At 37.9% G+C, this 23,926-nt stretch overlaps 1 long non-coding RNA gene across 1 annotated transcript in view; it reads left to right on the top strand.

Moving 5' to 3' along the window:
- The window catches only part of LOC118763000, a 106,284-nt gene that overhangs the window by 6,553 nt on the left and 75,805 nt on the right, over positions 1-23,926 (top strand). Inside the window, exon 2 of the long non-coding RNA XR_004998754.1 lies at positions 9,385-9,420. This is a non-coding gene — a long non-coding RNA (uncharacterized LOC118763000). The remainder of the gene's footprint in view (positions 1-9,384; positions 9,421-23,926) is intronic.

Raw genomic sequence — 23,926 nt, 5'->3', positions numbered from 1 at the left:
TCTTGATGCCTTCTGATACTGTTCCCAAAGACCCAACAATGATTGGCACTGTCTTTACCTTCTTCATTTTCCATAGCCGGGCTATTTCATACTTAAGAGAGTTGTATCCCTTTATCTTTACGCCTTCCTTCTTAACTATTCATCGGTCAAAGGGGCATGCAATGTCAACTATATGGCAAATGTGGTGCATCTTGCCCACCACCACTAGATCCGGTCTGTTATGCTCTAGCACCTGATCTGTTTGGATTGGGAAATCCCAGAGGATTTTGCTAGTCTCTGACTCTACCACTCTCTATGGTTTGTGCTCATACCACATCTTGCTTCTCCCTAGCCCCCACTTTTCGCAGTTTCCAGTGTAACACTTTCACTACCTGGTCATGTCACCACAACTTGTAGTGGTTTTGGGCAAGTCTAGGGTAATCATTCATGATATGGGCAATAGTTTCATCTACTCTATTGTAGATGCAGCACAGCAGAGGCACTTGCCTCAGGTTGACTCCCCAGTTCGTGGCCAGAGCTTGGTCCTGTGATTATTATTATTATTATTATTATTATTATTATTATTATTATTATTATTATTATTATTGCTTGTACTTTTATTTTGTCAAAAGCTGTCTCTTGGTGTTCTTGTGTCACATTCCTGGCATTAATGTGTTTCAGTCTTCTCTCAATACTCTTTTAAACAGAGTCTGATCACAAAATAAAATTGAAGTTTTTCCTTCCAGAATATGAAGTCAAGTGAGATGTGTCAAAATCAGTAACTACTATGTTTAACCCTTTAGCCATATCTGGCCCAAATTTTCAACCTGTTTTACATTCAGTCTGACCAGATCCAGCCTCTCAAACCTATCCTGCAATGTCATTGTAAAAACAATTATATCATTGAAATCTCAAAGCTTTGAGATAATGCATGATTAGTTCAAAACAATTTGAATAAATAAGCATTTGACAGAGTAATCTGAATTCTAAAAGGTTAAAGCAAAATCTTGATTAACTATTTTGATCCCAACCCACCTGAGATTGCCTCTGGTAACATAATACTAACTTCTTTTTTTTAAAGTGATTTAAATTAAAACTATCCATCAAATTTTCATGCTAGGTTCTGTTTAAAACACCAATTTAATAATGACAAAGTTATTTGACTAAATTCTTTATTTCCAAAATTAATTGAAACAAAAGCAATATATTTCAATAGAAATATGGTAATTAAATGGTTAACATGAGTTCAATGCTTTAATATTTTTAGATCAAATTGACTAAATTTGATTCTTTAGAATCAGTAAAATAATATACAGGGCCAGTTCAATTAATTTCCCTTGCAGAAGAAGACTCTTTTACCTTGGCATAAAACAATTTTGTTAGAAATAATTACTTTCATTGTTAGAGATAAGGCATCTAATAGGGCTGATTACTGACAAGACTGGCTATGGTAGCTTAACTTGAAGCAATATGAATTGAAGTTTTACTGCCATTAAAAAAGAAAAATTACCGGAAAGAAACAAAATATTAAGCAGAGATTTATCAGTAATCTATAGGATTTTTCAGTATTTATCATTGTAAATAAAATCTTCCCTCACATCAAGTATAGGATGTACTATCCAAAATATCCTTAATGTTCATCATCAAGTTCACTTAACTTTATGACAAACATTAGAATTATTTTGAACAAACACTATAAATCCATTCATGATGAATGAGGTGGAAGTCAAGGATGTCAGACGGAGTAAGTTGGATACAAAATATCTCCACCTCTAGACACTACCCTTACCTCAATGTATATTTTGCTGTGGGTGGTTGGGTTTTCTGCTAATCCATACATTCCTTTGTTATCTTCTCTTTGAGATGCAGTGCCTTCAGAGTAATCTTCCTGAGTTTTCCTTGGTTTCCCTCTTCTACAGGTTCCACTAATATGGAGTACTTGGCACTTTCTTATGCAGCAGTCATCCTTTATACACATCACATGTCCATACCAGTGCAGCATCTTTTTTATACACTACACCTGATCTGTTTGATAACCAGTTTTTCTCTCATTTCAAGTGTATTCTAATATGTGTGCACACTAACATTACACATCCATCAGAGCATGCTTGCTTCATTTCATTCTAACCTTTGCAAGTCTTCTGCATTCAATACCTGTGTCCCATCACTTGCATCATTTCAGCTCTAACATTAGCACCTTACAAACTGAGGGAGGAGACATTTGTTGCCTGTAGAGGTAGTAGCTCCCTGAACTTTTTCCAACCGATTCTTATCCTGACTACAATACTTCCTGAACAACTGCCTCCTCTACTAATTGTGTCACCTAAGTGGCATGAACTATCAACTACTTCTAGTGTGCCAACCAGGAATTTCAAAGAATCTATTTTTGATATGCTTATTATGCATAATGCTCCAGTACATCTTCTACTTACAAAATTCATCTTCTCAGTTAATTCCACTAAAACTACTTATGTGCTCATAGCTTACACTGGGTATTACCTACTTTTTTCCTGATGGTGCCAGACTTTTCTCTTCTTTCCTTCTTGCTAATATATTAATCTTTGCTAAGTTGCTAAGGCCTCTTGATTCTAGATTTTGCTTCAAGTCCTGGAATTTCATCTCTAATTCCACTATAGATTCAGCTCCAAGAAGAAATTCAGTTTATAGAAGCGTCCAAGGACATCCAGTCTTAAACTCCTTTGTGATAGCCTGTAGAGCTAAGAAGGAATTGAGGATAGACTACTAAATTCATAGCTGAACCCATTGACTCACTTTACTTACTGTAATTTTCAGATTATATGTGTGTAAAAATTAAAGATACATAAATTTTCATACTCTTATATACAGCGTGCCGCGAATAAACTGTCGTCTAAATTACACAAAAATGAAAATAACGCTGACATCTCATTTTAACAGATATATTTACCAAAATTACATCAAAATATCTTGAAATTCTAAAGAGTAAATTTATTAAATAATATCACCATTGGCTTCAATCACGACTTCCACACAACTTCAGAATCTCCTGCAACTCTTCTAGGACATCTCCTTGTTTGACTTGGTAAATGCTGCCATAATCGTTGCCTTCAGTTCATCTTTTGTGTTACAAGGAGTTTTGTTGGTCTCTCTCTCAACTGCGCACATAATAATCATGGGGTTTGCAGTCTGGGGAGTTAAGTGGCCAGATGTTAGGGATGATGTGGTTGCAGAAATTGCCTCACAGCCATGACTGAGTTCTCCTGCATGTGTGGCATGGTGCAGATTCCTGTTGCCAGACATAGGGTCTTCCAGCAGCCACTCTCTTGACCCAGGGCAGCACTACCTCCTCCAGGCATTTGATGTAGGCCTCCATGTTGGGTTTGAGGCCATGTGGGAAGATGAATTGAGGCATAATATTGCCAACACTAGTGATCACTCCAAACATCATGATGTTGACTGGATGTTTGATTTTTATCACTCTCTGTACATGTCCTCAGATTGACACCCAAACACTCTAAATTTTCATATTGGAGCTTCCAGCATGAATGCCAAGCAGTGCAGCATGTCATTTCCAAATTTCTGGCAGACTGAATTGTGTCATTGTGCTGTTTTTCTCACAGACGGTGCCCAACTGACCCTATTATACTGTGTAGTCAACAAAATTAAAAACAATGTGCAAAATTAGAAATATAAAATGGCACCAATTTACCCATCGTATCCTGTATATATATGTATATATATATATGTATATATATATATATATATATATATATATATATATATATATATATATATATATATATATATATATACATATACATATATATATATATGATGATGATGATATATATATATATATATATATATACACATATATATATATATATGATGATGATGATATATATATATATATAACATTAATAATAAGGAGAATGGAGATTTGAACATCGATAATTTATTTTACATTTATTTACAGCATATTTGTAATATGCTGTAAATAACTATAAAATAAATTACTCATGTGCAAACCTCCACTGTTCTTATCTATATATATAAAACTGTAGTTGTGTGAGTGTCTGTCCCCTTCGATTTAGATTCCTAACTACTCCCACATTTTGCGGTGCAGTTTAACCAAATTCGGGTATCTTATAGTCGTGATTCATATCGAGCCCATCTGAGTATTAGCGCTCGTCTACGATGAGTCTACAATTTTAAAAATAATTTAACATCATTTTTTATTCCATTTTAATGCATAATTTTTCGTGTGTTGATGGCGGTGGAGTTGGCATCCATGGTCACACTTGCACCTGTTTGCTTCTCCCCCTTCTTCCCTCCCTCGTGAAGCTGTGGGGAAGGGAGTGTAAGAAAATCAATGTCATAATGTGTGGTCAAGGAGACCAGCGTTCTTTTATAACAACGACTTCATGGCTTGAAGACACCAAAACAGAGATGGCTAAGAAAGCCCGAATTGGCATCTATAAGGGAAGTAACTCTCTAAAAATGCTTATATAGTTATTTCCCTTACAAACCCGAGCAACGCCGGGCAATACTGCTAGTTATTAATATTATTTCACACTTTACGGAACAAGATAAAGTATCCACATCTCAATACACCTCAACAGTTCTTAAAAGCAGACTTTGTTTACATTTATCGTAATTTGAATTTATCATACAGTGCCTTGTGAGCTAGATTCATAAGTTCAAAAATTGCAGATCAGTTTGTTAGAGGGCAGATTATCTTATTTGGTAAAACACTTGACTGGTAATCACAGGGATGTGAGTTCAAGTCTCATAGCTGACAAATTTTTCCACAAAATATGGATATTTTATCCTGTTCCTGCTGTTTTATCAGCATTATTCTACATTTGAGAATAAATTATTTCCTTATCTGTACGAGGGGCGTTCAATAAGTAATGCCCCTGACCCACTTCCCATAGCAGTAGAGCAACGAAACTTGGCACAGTTATTAGTCTTTTTCTACATAGGAACCACCCAGAGTTACGCATTTCTCCCATTGTTTGATGCAGCTCTGGAGACCGTTTTTGTAGAAGACCCTAGCTTGGTCCTCCAACCTGAACGTGACTTCAGAAATCAAGGCTGCATCATCTGGGAAACGCTTTCCTTTCAAAAACAACTTCATGACTGGGAAGAGGTGAAAATCAGAGGGTGCAAGGTCAGGAAAGTAGGGGGATGGGGGAGGAGTTCATAGCCATATGCCTGTGCTTCTGATCTGGCGACAAGCGAGTTGTGGACCGGAGCGTTGTCCTGCAGGAGGAGGATGCCTTTGCTGATCTTGCCCCGCCTCTTGATTTTGATAACTTCTCTTAATTTCCTCAAAAGTGAAGCATAATAAGCTCCTGCAATTGTGGTACCCTTTGCCAGGAAATCTGTCATCACTACTCCGTCCTGGTCCCAGAAGACCGTGTCAGCGGAGGGCTGCACCCTTGCCTTCTTTGGGGGGGGTGAGTCACGGTGCTTCCACTGCATTGACTGGGCTTTGGTCTCTGGATCATCGTGATGGACCCAGGTTTCATCCTGTGTAATCAGTCTTTTGAAAAATTTTGACTCATCTTCTTGGCACATCTCCAAATTCACCCTCGAGCACTCGATGCGTTCTTGCTTCTGGAAAGGTGTGAGCAACCTGGGAATCCATCTGGCAGACACCTTTTGCATATGCAAATGGTCATGAATGATAGTTTCCACAGACCCGGTACTAATCTTGACCTCATGGGCTATTTGGCGAATAATTATGCGTCGATCTTCCAAAATGGCAGCCTCAACTTGACGGACAGATGCCTCATCAATGGCAGAAGAGGTGACCAGATCTGGGAGCTGTTTCCACAGAGTTCCGACCATGTTTGAATTCACGATGCCAGCGTTTTACAAGGTCATATGATGGGGCATCATCACCATAAGTTACTTTCATTTCATCAAAAGTCTCCCGTGGTGTGTGTCCTTTCAAATACAAAAACCGGATCACTGCTCGACACTCAACAGGCTCCATTTCACACTTGACTCGGTTCAAACACCTGTAAATCAGAAACCACAAATTAATTCAGAGCTGTAATTTGCCACTTACTCTATAGAGATATAAATGATTGCACATGCAAAATTTCAGCTAGATCAAACAACTGCAAGTGGGTCAGAGGCATTACTTATTGAACATCCCTCGTATCTTACAATACATCTCAATCCTTCTAAAAGCAATCTTTGTTTATATTTATTGTAATTTGAATTTATTGTTGTATATTTTTACAACTTAAAATCAGTTGACAAACTAGTTTCTCTTCCTCCAATCATCCAGACTAAGTACTTTACCAATCCTTAATCCCCAGAAATCAATACTCTGCAAATCCTTTCTCTTTTTTGTATCCCGCATCTGCCAACAAGAAGCATTTCCAACTAAATTTATTTAAGTTCTAAACAATTCTGTTTTCTTACATCAGCAAATGTATTGTCATGTACAGTGATTAAGTGATTTTCTTAACATTACTTTCGCAAATATTGTAAAGATTATGCTTTGCTAATGAAGTTAAAATAAACCAAAATATATCCATACTCGTCTCTAAAAGTTGCTAGAACAATGAAAATAATACTAATATTAATATTAGTTGACTGATATTGGTTTTCTTCTCTGTATATCTATTTCTAGTTAGCTGTTTAATGTTCCATGCATCAAATATGTTAGCACTAACAGAACAAGTATCACTTCAGCTGTTACCAATTATCCACAATCTCCAAACTAGGAGAGCCTAAAAATCTCAAACAGTTATTGGATTTTTATCCCCACTTAAATGTGGATGTTCTGTTAGAACAAACTATACTGTGGTAGTTACCATGAAAGAAACTCTCATTTTGGCTTCCAGATTTAAAATACACTCTTGTTTATATTGCATAGTGGGGAGATAAATCTCTACCATTATCAGCACTGGGACCATCAGATCACGTGATTTAGACCCAAAAGCCAATATGAGAGTGCCCTTTATGGGATTTACTGCAGTATAGTTTGTTCCATGTTTAAGTGGGAATAAATAATACATCTCAGTATTAATACTGCCTCTGTTGTTAATATATATTAGTTAATAATTGGATTGGGAATAAAGTTGTCAGGATACCTTTTTTCACAATGTGTTGATTTGTTTACACTGAAAGCTACTCTAACAACTAAGGTGTACTTCAGGTTTTAGTCACCTCTTCAATACTTGCCTTTCTTTCAAGACTTACTCATTTCCTGTGCTTGCATTGCTTAACTTCATTAATTTCAGTATCTTCCAAGTCTGCTTTTTGTCTCTAGGCAGAGTTTTTGAATTCTGGTATTGCTTGGCAACTTCAGCAATACCAAACTTCAGATATTGTATGAGCAAGAGAGGGATATGCAACTAGTTAGTTTAGAGGAACAGAAGCCATTGTTGTATTAACAAACAAGCTAAGAGAAATAATGGCCTGTCTGTAAGCCAGTGGTTAAATTGTGCTGGTAAGTGAAACTTTGCAAATCTTTTGGGTGTACCTTTAGATGTTTATGAGTGTAGTACATCACCATCTTAAATATGGAAGAATCATTCCAAAGAATTAGAGCTGAAATATTTTCTTACTCTGAACAGAAAGGATAAGCTTTGGGATGCAGCTTCTGAAATACTACATATACTGGACCATCAGAGATTGTTAGGTGTGGCCCTGTAGTGGCTTTGAGTTGTTTTAATTGTTCCCTTGTTATGTGCAATGATTGAGTCTTTGTGTTGTTGAATGAGATTTGTGTGTCATATACCCACCAGCACAGGAGCCAGTCAGGCGAACCTGGCATTGACCATGTTCAGATGGTGCTTTGTACATGCCACTGGCATGGGAGCCAGTCAGTGGGCACTGGCATTGACTATGTTTGGATGGTGCATTTTATGTGCCACTGGCACAGGAGCCAGTCAAGAGGCACTGGCTACAGCTATGATTTTGGTTTTATTTGACTCAACAGGTCTTCTTAAGCATATCATATCACCCAATGCATCAAAGGTACTTCTAAATGGGCTAGACATGCAACACTAGCATCAACCATGGCTGTGATCTCACTTTAGTTGCTGGATCTTCTCAATCACATCATATCTCCAAAGGTCTCGGCCTTCCGTCATTACTTCTGTGAGGCCCATTGTTCGAAAGTCATGTTTCACCACCTCATCCAATATCTTCCTGGGTCTACCTCTTCCACAGGTTCCTTCCTGACATTACACATCCAGTGGATCATACTAGCTTCATTTCTTTCAAACCTACGCATGTTGCCAGCAGTCATGGCCCATGTTTCACTGCTGTGTAGCATAGCAGTTCGCTCACATGCATCATACACATGCATTATTTTTTATATACATATATAAAGAATGTAATTTAGCATTTTAAATTCTTTTTGTATTTTATATCTTTATATGTTTTTAAATATATAATTGAAATTTCTCTTCCTTTTTCTGTTTTCATCCCCAAAATAATCTTTACTTAAGTTCAATAAGATGGTCTGCACTGAATTGTCTATGCACTGAATTATATAGAGCTGAACTGTCAGCATGGAATTATTGGCACTGAATTGACAGACACGGAATTGTTCCATCACGGTGTATATAATACACACCCACACACATCTCCAGCCCTATGGCCTCTGATCCCTATCTCTGTCACCATGCATCTTTCCTCTCTCCCACATGTCATCTCCTTATTTCTCATCTATGTACTGTTTTATCATACTATTACTCCCACCTCCCATTTTTATGTATTCCGACCTATTACCTCCTCCTCTCTTACCCACTACTATTTTCTTTTACTTTCCTTCAAACTGAGATTCACCAGTGTCTACAACTCCACCCATGTTCACTATTCACTAACTTCATTTCTGTTCCCCTTCTATAATCATTTGTCACTTTCCTTTCATACCCGTGAACTACCCATCCATCCTTGATTCTCTATCTCCACTTCTCTTTTTTTACTCTGAGTGTATATGATGATATTTCATCTCTGCCATCATTCCTTTCCAGCTGGGATAGTCATATACCTCTATGTATGCAGCAAGACACCTGTTCCTGTCCTTTTGTCGCACTTTAGCCACTCAACACCTGGCACAGTGCCACCTCCCTTAATACTGCACCCCACTCTGTCAAGGGGTCCTGTCTTGCAAGTTACTTGATGACCTCATTAATGCCGGTGTCACAAAAAAAAAACACCCAGTACACTCTGTAAAGTGGTTGGCATGAGGAATGGTATCACAGCCACAGAAACCATAGCAAAGCAAACTTTGGAGCTCAATGTAGTTTTCTGGTTCATTGAATTCTGTTGAACCATCCAATCTAAGCCAGCATGAAATATGGATGTTAAGTTGTTAAGTATTGATGATGATGATGATGATGATGATGATATATATATATATATACTCTTTTACTCTTTTACTTGTTTCAGTCATTTGACTGTGGCCATGCTGGAGCACCGCCTTTAGTCGAGCAAATCGACCCCGGGACTTATTCTTTGTAAGCCTAGTACTTATTCTATCGGTCTCTTTTGCCGAACCGCTAAGTGACGGGGACGTAAACACACCAGCATCGGTTGTCAAGCAATGCTAGGGGGACAAACACAGACACACAAACACACACACATGTATATATATACATATATACGACAGGCTTCTTTCAGTTTCCGTCTACCAAATCCACTCACAAGGCATTGGTCGGCCCGGGGCTATAGCAGAAGACACTTGCCCAAGATGCCACGCAGTGGGAATGAACCATGTGGTTGGTTAGCAAGCTACTTACCACATAGCCACTCCTGCGCCTATATATATATATATATATATTCATTTTTATTTGAAGGTGATTCTTGGTCCATTGCTAATCTGAATTTCATATTTTCACATTTCGCCATGAAAAGTAAAATATATAAAAACAAACATAATTCAGTACAAGCAATGAAGAGATGGCCTAGCTTTGAATAAATTAATAAAGTCCTGTATGCATTCAATTCATTGATAAATTTCAAATTAACGTTTACATGCATGCACACACATACACACACACACACGCACACACACACACACACACACACATACACACACACACACACAAACACACAAACACACACACACACACACAATGTTCATAGTCTCAACTACTTTCTTATTAGATACAGCATTATCTTTGGATAGATACTTCAATTAGATGAATTACGATACATGATATCTTAAATTTTCTAACTTAATATCTGTCTTAGCAGAGTAACTCTGGTGAAAGAGGATCTTTTTAATTCTATATAAAATGATTATATATAAGATGTTCAAGGGCATAACTTCTAACCTAATGCCCTGACCCTTTTTCACAGCAGCTGATGACAGGTTGTGTTAATCCACTTCCAACAATAAAGAGTCACCATATTCCCTTCCATATCAGCTAACTCTGATGAGCATAAAGTTGTATAATCAAATTATTACCTAACACTCCATTGTATTCCTTGCATGAAACCAATTGGTAAGATCAGCTATGATGGATATATAATACTAAATATTTCAGATAATACCTTCACTCTGACAAATATATGAGTGCATCTTTTCCCTGACTTATTGTCTCTTAGACAACTCATGTATATATATAAATATGCACATACATATTTATACATGAGAAATCTATGGTAGATGTGTCGTAACAATTGTCATGATTAATAATAAATTCTCGTATATTCCATCTTCCATCTATCATTTGCCATACATACATACATACATACAGACAGACAGACAGACAGACAGACAGACAGATAGATAGATATAGTTAGATCTTTTATCATTTACTTGTTTCAGATACTGATCTGCAGGCACTGTAGGGCACCACCTTGAAGGGTTTTAGGCAATCAAATAAATCACCCTCAGTACTTATTTTTTAAAAGTCTGGTACTTATTCTACCAGTCACTTTTGCCAAGCTGCTAAATTATGTTCCCATCATTTAGTAGCTTGGCAAGGTGTATCCCTCGGTGTAGATTGAGTCAAAATGATTGTAGTGAATAAAGATTCTCATATCCTCCATTGGCTTTCTCCCTCATTGATTACATATACAATGAATACTAAGACAGTGAACATCCTTTACCACCAATCTATCAGGTGTATAATATACCATATGATTTAACTATATATACATATATACAAGGTCTGATCAATAAGTATCTAGACTGTTGCCATAGTAACGAATCTAAGAAGCCACTTGGCATAAATTGAGCTTGGTCTCTGGTGTGCATGTTCATTAAGTTTTAATGTTCTAGCTCACTTCTGCTCTTTACAGCAATGCTTGGAAGAACATGTGCAGCGTGTGAGCATCACATTGACTATGACAGAGAAAGTTGTCATGGCAATACCTGCTCAGAGGCTTATGCAGAGTTGCAGAAAATGTATGGAGAGGAGTGTATGAGCCTCACACAAGTGTATGAGGGGTTCGGACATTTCCAAGATGACTGAAAAAATGTCGATACTGACAAACATTCTGTGAGACTTGCAACCAGCAGAATTGAGAAAAACATTGCAGAGGTGCATGCAGCGGTGAGGGGAAATTGTTGAATCCCCATCCATGAGTTATCAGAGGATGTGCAGATTAGTTACGGTTTAGTTTAGACTATTATCACTGAAGATTTGGGTATAAGACTTGTGACTGCCAAGTTTGTGCCAAAACTGCTTTCAGCTGACCAAAAAGACACTTTGGTTTCAGTTGCACAAGATCTTAATTGTGTTGAGAACGATAAAAACTTTTTGAAAAATTTTCCTAGGTCCCTGAGCAGGTACCACCTAGCTTTTGGCAAAATTTGATGTAGGTTCTCTGTTCAACCTTCTCTGTTATGGTCAATGTGATGACCACACACTATACGCGTTCCTTCCAAGCACTGCTGTAAACAGCAGAAGTGAGCTAGAACATTAAAACTTAGTGCGTATACACAGCAGAGTTCAAGGCCAATCTGTGCCAAGTGGTTTCATTCTGTGTGCTTTAGCATCATTACAATGGTAATAGTCATCATCATCATGTCCAACCCATGCTAGCATGGAAAACGGACGCTAAATGATGATGATGATGATCATCATCATCATCATCATCATCATCATCGTTTAGTATCCGTTGTCCATGCTGGCATGGGTTGGATGGTCCGACTGGGCTGGCACACTGGAAGGCTGCGCCAGGCTCTAGTCTGATTTGGCATGGTTTTCTACAGCTCAATGCTCTTCCTAACACCTACCACTCTGAAAGTGTAATGGGTGTTTTTACGTGCCACTGGCGTGGGTGCCATTTGCGTGACACTGGTATTTACCACAACTACAATTTTGCTCAGCCTGATGGGTCTTCTTCTCAAGCATCACATAATGCCAAAGGTCTTGGTTATTGTCTCCATAAGGCTTAACACTCAAAAGGAACTCAGCCATTTTGCCACCATGGGCCCAATGCATGAAACGAACTTAACCACGTTGCCTCCATGAGGCCCAACGCTTGAAAGGAACTCAGCCACTTGCCTCTGTGAGGCCCAACACTCAAAAGGAAAATCTGGATACTTATTTATCAGACCACAAACACACATATATATGTATCAATGTGTATGCTTATAGATTTGTATCGTATATTATATAGATGTACATAATATATGTATAAATATGTGTGTGCATATGCATATATATGTGTGTGTGTGCATGTACATGTGTGTGCATGTACATGTGTGTGTGTGTTTGTGTGTATACCAAAATCATCAACATCATTATTTTAACATCCACTTGCATGCAGTGGACAGAATTCATCAAACTAGATTTTTTTATGCCCAATTGCCTTTTATGTTGCTGGCCCTCACATTGTGTCCAAGTAAGGTAATATTTCCCCATAGCTGGGTATGTTATGATGTAAGACTGAAAATGAAGGAAATTGCTTGTAAGTTGATGATACTTGTTTACAATGCAATGTCAAGACAAAGAAACACAAATGTACACACACTCACATATATATCGTTTAATAAATACAGGAACCATATGTGAACTACTTTAAGTTTCATGCTTAGATAGTGAAGTATTTGGATGAGCTTGTATTGTGTACCATGCATGATCCAGTAATTGTTCAGGCTCAAATGGAATGACTGCTTCTTGAGGAAATGTGCGAAGAAATTATGAGATATAATGAGATTAAAATGCTTTGAAATGTTTATGGGTAAAGGGAATAAAAGTTTATATCCCTTTGACCCATTAAATGAAGAATATTGTTAATATTGAATGTTAACAGCTAAAAAACTATGCATAGTGGGAATACAAATGGGGAAACAAGGCATCTCATCTGGTGAGGGGGTGTCCTACAGTTCAATAACAGAAACTTGCCATATATCTTGTAAAATTTCTGATTTTGAGCTTGAAGATTAGTGCAGTTCTTTGATTTAATAAGGATGTGTGTTAAGTCAACTATATAGAGCCTGCACTTTTTTAACTCACTAATGGTCCTAGATCTCTTCGTAATGCTCCACTTGATAGTGTGTGGCATATTGCTGTTCTTCAGGTTCCAAATATGCAAAAGCACCCTGGCTGACAGCAGCTTAAAAGAGAATATAACACTCTAACCCAAACAAAGAACCATGCCTAAAAATAGACCTAAGTAAGTAATAAAGTTCTTTTCTTGATAGAAATTTCCTCAATAGCTGTAGATAAAAGAAAATCTTCAATAGGTATTTTATAAAAGTTTCCTACAGCTGCAGCCCTACTATGAAAAGCATCATTTCACATAAGCCAACAAAGATCCTCACTCCAGGCTGCATCTTCAGGAACCCAGATAATTGCTCACTAGAAAGGTATGCATGATTAATTTAGTTATCTACAAAGCTAAATTCACCTCTTTTCTGCCAAATAAAATAACATAAAGAAAAAAATAAACTAGCCTGTCTGAAAGTGACATCAAAATGGTATGCCAATGACTAGTCTTATTTCAAGCATGTATTCAAAAAGAAAAGCACAAAGCTAGGAAGCCATATAGGGAATCTAAGGGATAGCAGTATACCACACATCATCAAGTATGTTATCATAGAAAGAGCTAAGCCATATTTTAACAGGTCAAAAGGGTGCAGGCTCTGTATAGCTGACTTAACAGACATCCTTATTAGTTCAAAAAACTGTACTGATCTTCTAAACTCAAGACCAGATATTTTTATAAGATATATGCATCTTCACAAGTTTCTATTATTGAGCTGGAAAATGATCCTCCTACCAGATTTTATAGATGCACAGTTCAATGCACTTTAGCCTTTCTTCTACACCTTTCAACTACACCTGTTCAACATAATTTATTTTTACACATTACTACTCAACATTAACAATATTCTTATTTTAATGGGTTAAAAGGACATAATTGTTATCCCCCTTTACCTTAAGATATTTCATAATGCTTTTTCTTATTTTACCACATATATCTTTTTTTTTGTTTTTTTTTTCTTACATTTCTTCAAGTAGTAGCAATGTTATTTGAGCCAGAATGATTGCTAGATCATGCATGGTACACTATACAACCCAGTCCAATTCCTATATTATAGGAGCATGAAACTTGAGGTAATTTACATATAATTCCTGTAGTCATTAAAGTACAGAATTGAGTACATTTTTGCTGATCCTATCAACCAGCAACCAGTAATTTGTTGGTCTTTGTAGAAACTGAGTGTAGATAAAAGGCTTGTGGGGACTGAACAATCTATGTAAAGATGCAATAAATAAAATGAGAGTCAACAATGATTTCAGTGATGAATTAAGTGTAAAGGTAGTTCATCAAGATTCAGTATTCAGTCCTCTCCTCTTCATCATAGTCCTACAGGCCATCAGAGAGGAGGGAACTTCTATATGCTGATGATCTAGCTGAATCTATTGGAAAATCAAAGAGGAAATTCCTAGCATGGAAACTAAACCTAGAAACGAGAAGTCTTAAGGTAAACATAGTAAAAATGAAGGTTCTTGTAAGTAGGAAAGAAGACAGGATCCTAATATCTCCAGAGAAAAGGCCTTGCACAGTATGCAGAAAAGAAGTAGGTATAAGCTCCATGCATTGTACACAATGTAAGTTATGGACACACAAGAGATGTTTTAGAATCATAGGCAGAGAACTTAAGTTTTGTATGTGATAGATGCATACTGCACTGGAGCAGTATGTTCTATGAACACACTAGAAATAAATACTCTTGAATGTGAGGATAGCTCACTTGGAGTTTTTGATAGCTTTCATTACCTAGGAGATGTATTTAGCAAGGGAGGTTGCTCTGTAAATATAGTTGCCAAAATAAGAATGGGTTGGAGAAAGTTCAGGGAGCTACTATTGTTGCTGACAGAATGGTCTTTTCTCTCAGAGTGAAGGGCAGAGTGTATAATGTTTGTGTTAGAACTGCAATGTTGCATGGTAGTAAGATAAGTGCCTTGAAGGCAAAGGACTTGAGAAGACTGGAAAGAAAAGGAGTAATCATGCTCTTGGATGTGCAATGTAAGTGTGCATAAACAACACAGAATAAATGTGCTAAGAGAAAAACTGGGTGTAAGAGGAATCAGATGTAGTGTGCAAAAAAGAAGATTGCACTGGTATGGACATGTGATACATATGCATAAGGACAGCTGTGTTGAGAAGTGCTGACCACTAAGTGTGGTTGGGGCTTGTGGAAGACATGGGATTAAGTGATAAAGAATGATCTCAGAACCCCAAACCTCACAGAGGAGATGACAAAGGGCTGGAATGTCTAGTAATATGAGACTCCCAAGATGACCTACCACTTGTCCCCTCCTTCTTTCCCTCCTTCCATGCCCTATATGCTTATCTTTTCACATATATCCCCACCCATGGGTTTTACAGTCTGCAAGCTGCATGAGAATCTCACTAGTGTTGGTAACATACAAAATGTGTCCAATACATGGTGTAAAGTGGTTAGAATTAGGAAGGGCATCCAGTTGTGAAGACATGCAGAAGGAGACACTGGAGCAATAATGCAGTCCTTGGACACATTGGATCCTATCAAACTGTGCAATGCCAGCATGTATATAGGCACAGGCATGGCTGTGTGGTAAGAAGCTTGCTTCTGGTTGAACAGTGAGGACGTGAGCTTTGAGCTCCGTCCTAAAAAGAAAAAAGAACAAAAACAGAGAAGGTTGTCGAGGTAGGTGATTTTGTTTGTTGTGAGCTGGGCATAATTTATTGCGTGTGAATTATTTTTTCAGTAAATTGTGCTCAGCTCTGGGACAATTTCGCCTGCTTTCGGCAGCTGCTATTTTTGTATATCGAGAATTTATTGAATTCATTTTGGGTGGGGCGTATCCTAGCCCAAATAGAACCTGTTGCTGTTGCAGTTACCATTGGCTGTAGCCAGCATTGTGTTTGAATTTTTAGATTAATTTACCAATTACCGGACAAAAAAAAGATTTATGCCAAGGATCCTATCCACATTAGGCCGGGATTACCTGTTGGCCAGGAGATTGGATTTTTGCTGTGTGAACTGTTTTTCTATTTTCCGTTTATCCTTCCTGATTTTTTCTTTCCTTTTGAACTATTAATTAATTTTTGAACTTACTTTGTTTTATTTTATTTTTTTAAAAACTTTTTGTGTACCTTTTTTACATTCTCTTTGAACTTTGAACATTTTTTGGAACTTTTAAGACTTTCTTTTTTGCACATGGCAAAAACAAACGGTGCCGCTGTTTTGGAGTGGGAGGTGGTCCCACCCAAACAGTGGATTAAAGATCTTGAGAAAAGGACAGTGGTACTGCGGACCTATTCTAGGTTGTGTGGTGCCATCGCCCTATTCGACAAGAGAGTTGGCAGACTACCTGCCAACTATAAAATTTATTTCACGGGGGACTAAATTTGCTGTTTGGTACCCCCGAGGAAGCTGGCAGATTTGCCAGCGAGCCCCTTGAGGGGAAGGAAATTTTGTTCCTCCCCACTTATTGTGGGAGGAAGATGAGAAGAGCCTGGGTGTGCGGGTTGCCCCTGGGCACGGAGGTGGGATAGATCGAGAATACCATCCGGCGAGGCCTGGGGGATAGTGGGCCCAGGCTATTGAGTGTGAAGATTGCTCCTGCGGTCGACTGGGAGGGGTCAAAGGCAACTTTGACCCTGTGGATCCCGGTGGCGTGGGAGATATGATATTCCCGGACTTCCTAAAAATGGCCGGGTACAGGTACCTGGTGATACTTGAGGGACGCCCCCCCACCAAGTGTCACCTGTGCCTGGAGCCTGGCCATATCAAGAGGAACTGTCCTGGAGCATGATAAAGAGAAGATGCCCGCTGCCCCCTCATTGGAGGGGGAGACAGTGGAAGTCGTGGAGGAAGTTGCCTCCATGAAAAGAAAAAGAAAGGTGAGCAACAATGGTTGCTCACCAAAGAATGTACAGGTGGCGGAGGAGGGTAGCCCACAAGCTTTTTTGTATAAGGCCTATATGGCCAATTTAATGAAATAAAGAAGTTTGCTTCCCAAACTACATGCTTCTGGGTTCAGTTCCACTGCATGACACCTTGGGAAAATATCTTCTACTGTAGCCTTGGGCCGACCAAAGCCTTGTGAATGAATTTGGTAGATGGAAACTGAAAGAAGCCCACCATATACATATATATATATATGTGTGTGTGTGTATATATATATATATATATATATATATATATATATATATATATATATATATTAAAAATGGGGAAAGCTGGTTTATGGGATTACCTTAGGTTTCCTGTCCATAAAGGGTTTAACTTTATGGCATATCATCAGATCCCAAAGATTTGTTGGCTCCAAACCTCTTAAAAATATAGAGGAGGAAATGCCTCATTACTCAAAAGTAATAATTGGGAATTATCTCCCTTTGTTATTGGCTATTAACTTCAGGCTGTGCCGCCATCTTGTGAACTCCAAAAAGCTAGCAGGAACTCCTGAAATGTAAACATGGCTCAAAAATTCTTAACTCCAGAGTGGAGAATTCTGGGCCATTTCAGGAGGTTCCTGCTAGCTTTTTGGAGCCACGAGATGATGGCACAGCCTGAAGTCGATAGCCAAGAGCAAAGGGAAATAATCTCCAATTGTTACCTTTGGGTAATGAGGCATTTTCTCCTCCATATTTTTAAGAGATCTTGGGCCAACAGGTTTTTGGTATCTGATACGCCATAATGCTAAACCCTTTATGAGTGGGAAGCCTAAGGTAATCCCATAAACTAGCCTTTCCCACTTTTAGTATATGCTGCTCTACATCTTAGAGTGTGTTTCTTCTTTCGGATTTGTTTTTTACAGACGATATATATATATATATATATATATATATATATATATATATATATATATATATATTGTGGCACTCCGTCAGTTATGACAACGAGGGTTCCAGTTGATCTGATCAACGGAACAGCCTGCTCATGAAATTAACATGGCTGAGCACTCCACAAACACATGTACCCCTAACGTAGCTCTCAAGGAGATTCAGTGTAACACAAAATATAACAAGGCTGGCCCTTTGAAATACAAGTACAACAGAAACAGGAAGAAAGAGTGAGAGAAAGTTATGGTAAAAGAGTAGAGCAGGGTTCACCACTACCTCCTGTCAGAGCCTTGTTGAGCTTTAGGTGTTTTCCCTCAATAAACACTCACAATGTCTGGTCTGAGAATTGAAACTTCGATCCTATGACTGTGAGTCTACTGCTCTAACCACTGGACCATTGTGCCTCCACATATATGTATGTATGTAGTGTCAGGTCACTTTCGAGTGCTACTGGTTACATGTAACCCAGTACAACCTGTTGCATGGTCGGGTCGGTGGCGACTAAACCGGCAACCCCACCAAGCTTGCTTGGTGAGGAGAGTGTTTATTGGACACCCTGCGGGATGAAAAACAAAACCAGTCAAAGGGTGGAGGAACTCTTGAGAGTCAACAGCCATCCAATAAATGTCTTAAGGCTGTATCATGCGCAGGGACATAGAAATAATCGGACTGAATACCCGATCGCGCGGTTAAACCATTGGGAGTGAAGGACTCCTAGCCTTTGTTAGGGCATCCTTCTAGGAGAAGGTAACTCAGGTAACTGGGATAACTCCAACATAAAACCTGTGGCTCAGTGGTTACTGATGATGTTGATTTGTTCTTTTTTTCAGATTATGGCTGCTGTTGCTTAGTGATTGGGATTGACTCAGTACACAGCCTTCAGCCTTTCCTCATTTAAAAAAAAATCTTGCACTGGCATTGCATGAAAACAACATTGATTAAGCTTCGTGCAATGGCCATACTCGATAACGAGGGGGCAGCCACCATGTATGTATGTATGTATTGTAACATACAGATAAGGAAATAATTCCCAAATGCAGAAACACTGATGGAACAGCAGAGACAGGATAAAATATCCATATAAAGTGGAAAAAATTGTCAACAACCAGCCATGAGACTCAAACTTACATCCCTTTGATTACTGGTCTGCTGACAATTTTTTCCACTTTATATGGCTATTTTATCCCGTCTCTGCTGTTCTATCAGCATTTCTGCATTTGACAATTAATTATTTCCTTATCTGTATCTTACAATACATCTCAATGCTTCTAAAAAGCAAACAATAGTTTGTTTGCATTTATTGTAATATGGGACATACATATGTATAATGCACGCACACACACAAATACATATACAAATCATGAAGCTTTTTTCTGAGTGATATAGACTCATAAGGCCGGTTTCCTGGTTTCTGTAGGGTATATTATTCCTCTCCCACTGCCCACCCCACCCTGGATGGGATGCTGATCTGGTGCAAGATTACTCATTCTTATCAGTTGAATGAACTGGAACAATGTAAAATGAAGTGTTTAGTTCAAGAACACAGTGCACTACCTGCTCCAAGAATTGAAATCACAATCTTATGATCATGAATCCAGCATACTAAGCCACACCCCTCCACACACACATACACATAAATACACACATATACATACATGTGTCTGTGTATGTATACACAGAAGTATATTCTATCTATCTATCTATCTATCTATCTATCTATCTATCTATCTATCTTATCTGTCTGTCTGTCTGTCTATCTATCTATCTATCTATCTATCTATCTATCTATCTTATCTGTCTGTCTGTCTATCTATCTATCTATCTATCTATCTATCTATCTATCTATCTATCTATCTATCTATCTATCTATCTATCTATATATATATATATATATATATATATATATGTATCATATGGTATAATTATTATAAACATGGCAAATTTTAGCCATTTCTCTGCAGACTGAAAAAAAAATGATAAACAACCTTAATCAAACAGCCAAAATGTTTATGTACTCAACAAATGCAGCAGTTTCTCTCTGAAAGTGTCCCTAATTTGCATATCAAAAGTGTTTAACACACACACTCTCTCTCTCTCTCTCTCTCTCTCTCTCTCTCTATATATATATATATATATATATATATATATATATATATATATATATATAATCAAAATAAGCAACAAGAATAACTTTGGTAATTTGGTACGATCGTTTCACGCTACATCATTTTATTAAATGTTGTATTACAACAGTTTTAAAATGTTGAGCAATCATCAGCAATTAATAGAGGTTTTCCATTAATACATAATTTTCATATCAATTGATAACATTATAGAGAAGGTAGATATATAGACAAAGATGTCGATTTAAATTTTAAGAACATTAAGGTAGTAGAGTTTATCAACTGACTGAAGAATATTCAGAATATTCAGTTGTTATGAACTGCTAGAAGGCTTGTGAAGAATGATCAATTGAAAGGAGACAAGAAAGATCAGGCAGATCAGCGAGAACAAGGGATACAAGCCGTAACAAGTTTTCAATATGGTTGAGATTGGCTTGTTCTGGAAGAAGATGGCTTCCAGAACGTACATCATGAAGGATGAAGCCAGAACCCCAGGATTTAAGGCACAGAAGGACAAAGTGACGCTAATTATGTGTGGCAATGCTGCTGGCTTCATGATGAAACCAGGATTTATCCGCGAACCTGAGGGCCTTCAAAAATAAGAATTATAACCTGCTTCTTGTCCACTGGATGCACAAACCCCAAGACCTGAATTACCAAATGTTTAACTTTGAATTGGTTCACCAATGCTTCATCCCTCAATCCAAGGAATACGTCCAAAACGTATACATGGAATTCAAGGTGTTGCTTGTTATGGATAATGCTGGTGGTCACCCTTTGGATCTGAATCACGAAGGAGTCCAAGTCGAGTTCCTCCTTGCCAACACCACCCCCTCGTCCAGCCAATGTATCAAGGCGTGATCCGTGCCTTCAAGGCACTTTACACTCGAAACTCTCAAACACCTTGTTGACGCAATGGATTCAGACGAGAATTTCAAGTTAAAGGAATACTGGTGTAACTTTATGACCGCACACTGCACTTAAAGACATGAAAACAGAAACCCTCATCGCATGCTGGACGAATGTGTGGCCAGAGTGTGGCCAGGACTATGAGAGCTTCTCACCTGAAGATATTCAGCACGAAGCTGTCAACAATGCGGTGAAACTGGCCAAGGTACTTGGTGGCGAAGGTTTTGACGACATCACATAAGATGAGGTTAATGACCTCATCGACACCCACTCTGAAACCCTGACAGATGAAGATTTGTTGGAGTTAACGGAGTCTGTAAGCAAAGAGGAGGATGAGGTGGGCCTGGCAGTTGAACATCTGCCCGACCTTTTAAGGAAAGCAAAGGAATTGCAAGGGAAGGCAGAAGCATGGGATCCCTATATAGTTCGGTCTCTCCAATTTAAAAATGCCATTGATGCTGCTATGCAGATATATAAAACTCTCCTCACCACCATGAAGAAACGACAGCAACTTTCTATCACAATTTCTCCCAAGGCCACTAAAAAAGCCTTGCACGAAGATACGACATCTCCTAGAACACCTGATGAAGAGGCGTCACCCGAAGAGCTTTAAATCTTCTTTGCTGTGCAGTCATTAACTTTATTATTTTCATCATCATCATCTTAAATCAATATCATTCATTATTGGTGAGTAACCATACATTTTACTTTATTTTTTTTATTAAATTACTATTAAATATTTTATATATATATATACAAGCAAAAATCCCCCCCCCCCGTCTGAGTTGTCAAACATCTAAACCAAATTTTCTCAAAACAACTTGTCTGACCGTCCCCTCTGAGAAATACTGATTTAGCCTAAATTTGAGATACCAAACAGGCCGGCTTTTTTTTGCACAAACTGCACGTGCATTTTTCTCGTGTACGCTTAGTATCGACCGCAACAGCTGGTGTACTTGCGCGTACAAATGCACGTTCCCGCGGCTTTATCGATCGCATTCTCAACTGGAATCGAATTTTGTAATTTTTTTCAAGATTTATACACGCCTTGATACCGTCGGTATCTACATTTCAAATTTGAGCGCAATCGGATGGAGGATGTCCGAGATCCTAGAAGACACACACAGAGACAGACAGAACGGATTTTGTATAATAGATATATATAGACACTTATAGGCATTTTTATGAACCACGTCCAATATTCGGGGTTTCACTATTCGCGGGTGCTCTAGGAACGTAACCCCCGCGAATACCGGGGGACTACTGTGTGTGTATAAATGGATAATATAATTATTCTTTAATTTTTTCATGTTTCAGCCTTGAGGCTACGGCTAAGCCGGGGCACCGCCAGTGAAGTATAGTGCGTTTAATGCACATACTCATTCTCACACACACGCACACGCACGCACGCACGCACACACACACACACACACGTTTACATTCAGCTTTAGCGGCCATTGTTAAGCAATGCGGAAGAGTTTCACTGTAAGTAACGTTTTAGCTGTTTAGTTGGACAGGAGGAAGCTATTATAATAGCAGGGAAATACCTTAGTGAACTAGTTCAGGCCATCCTGTTGTGAAGTCATACCACATTCACACACCCACACAATTTAGTGAGAATGTGATCTTTCTTTCTTGTTCTCTCTTTCCCTTTCTCTCTTTTCTCTTCTCTCTCTCTTTGTCTCCTTTTCTCCCTCTCTTTATACACAATTGTATAACCCTTCGTTCTTTTTTCCTTTCATTTTTTGACGCAATTTTTGTTTTCTTTTTTAAATTTTCTCTTCGTTTTCATTGATTCTATTTGTTCCTTTTAATTTTATTATTACAAGAAATCATCATTCATACTTTTCAATGGCCTTATTTCCTTTTTCTAAGTTCATTTTTTTTTTACTTACTCTCCCTCTTAATTATCGTGTAATTTCACATACTTTTACCGATTGTTGTCTATTAAATTAACTGTTTATATTCTTTTCTTTTAATTTCCCTTTGTTTATTCTAATTTATGTTCATGCTTCATTTTCTTGGTGTATCTGTCAACTGTAAATGTTAAAACTGATACTCTCAGTTTTGCGTGGTTTTTATATAAATTGTTAAAACATTGGTAATATATAATCACATATTTGCTACGGTGATACTATCTATAACAAGAACCTATAAATAATGTCATCGACACATTTTTTTGTTTGATGCCGTTTATTAATGCCCTTGACAATGTCAATAATCACGTATACTCGTTAATGTTGAGACTATCAACCACATATACTCATTTATGTTGACATCGTCAGTTACATGTGCTTGTTAATATTGATGACATCAGTCATGTATACTTGTAAGAAATAATAGCCAAATCTCTATAAAATTACTCCCTTCTAAATTTAAAAAGGACATTGGCTGATGTGATCCTAGATGCACAATGCTTGAGAGGACAATATGTTCATTAGTTGACAAAGTCAAGATTGAACTGGAGCTAAACAACATAATATTTTATACTATCAACCATATTCATTAGTTAATATTTGGTATAAGGCAGCTGTGAGCTGGCAGAATCATTAGTACACCATGCAAAATGCTTAGTAACATTTCATCCAATCTGAGTTCAAATTCCACTGAAATTAACTTTACCTTTTATCCTTTCAGGGTTGATAAAATAAGTACCAGTT

The sequence above is a fragment of the Octopus sinensis genome, linkage group LG4 (genome assembly GCF_006345805.1).
Source record: "Octopus sinensis linkage group LG4, ASM634580v1, whole genome shotgun sequence".
In the NCBI taxonomy this organism is placed as follows: Eukaryota; Metazoa; Mollusca; class Cephalopoda; order Octopoda; family Octopodidae; genus Octopus; species Octopus sinensis.
Note: the sequence above shows the minus strand (reverse complement) of the source record. Positions and strands in the feature narration are given on the sequence as shown.